This window comes from Colobus angolensis, unplaced genomic scaffold (genome assembly GCF_000951035.1).
Source record: "Colobus angolensis palliatus isolate OR3802 unplaced genomic scaffold, Cang.pa_1.0 Scaffold131, whole genome shotgun sequence".
Classification (NCBI taxonomy): Eukaryota; Metazoa; Chordata; class Mammalia; order Primates; family Cercopithecidae; genus Colobus; species Colobus angolensis.
This window is the reverse complement of record NW_012114364.1, coordinates 6,069,723-6,070,834: the sequence shown is the minus strand read 5'-3', so window position 1 is coordinate 6,070,834 and position 1,112 is coordinate 6,069,723.

Genomic DNA, 1,112 nt, shown 5'->3' with positions numbered 1-1,112 from the left:
TCCATCAATGATAGACTGGATTAAGAAAATATGGCACATATACACCATGGAATACTATGCAGCCATAAAAAAGGATGAGTTCATATCCTTTGTAGGGACATGGATGAAGCTGGAAACTATCATTCTGAGCAAACTACTGCAAGAACAGAAAACCAAACACTGCATGTTCTCACTCATAGGTGGGAATTAAACAATGAGGACACTTGGACACAGGGTGGGGAACACCACACACTAGAGCCTGTCATGGGGTGGGAGTATGGGGGAGAGATAGCATTAGGAGAGATACCTAATATAAATGATGAGTTAATGCATGCAGCAAATCAACATGGCACACGTTTACATACGTAAGAAACCTGCATGTTGTGCACATGTACCCTAGAACTTAAAGTATAATAATAATAAAAAGAAATAAAAGAATAGCTTTACAGAAAATCATCAAATCACAAAAGTCAGCAAAAGTGTAATAAAGAAATAAAAAACCCAGAAAATAAAAAATAAATTTATGTGACGTAGTCCTTTCCTACTTATAATTACTTTAAATGTAAATGGGCTAAATTATCTAATCAAAAGCCATATAGAAGAAGAATAGGTAAAAATCAGACAAATGAAAACACTATATACTAGTTAAGGAGACTTACTTTCACTTTAAGAATACACGTACAGGCATGGTGGCTCATGTCTGTAATCCCCCAGGGAAGTCAAGGGGGGTGGATTGCTTGAGCCCAGGAGTTCAAGTCCAGGCTGGGCAACATGGCAAAACCCGGTCTCAAAAAAACAAAAACAAACAACAACAACAAAAAATTAGCTGGATGTGGTGGTGCATGCCTGTAGTACCAACTACTCAGGAGGCTGATGTGGGAGGATCGCTTGAGTCCAGGAGGTTGAGGCTGCAATGAGTTGTGACTGCATCATTGCCCTCCACCCTGGATGACAGAGGGAGACTCTGTCACAAAAAGAAAGAAAGAAGGAAAGAAAGAGAGAGAGAGGGGAGGGAGGGAGAGAGAGAGAGAGAGAGAGAAGGAAGGAAGGAAAGAAAGAAGGAAGGAAAGAAAGAAGGAAGGAAGGAAAGAAAGGAAGGCAGGCAGGCAGGCAGGCAAGAAAGAGAGAGAGAA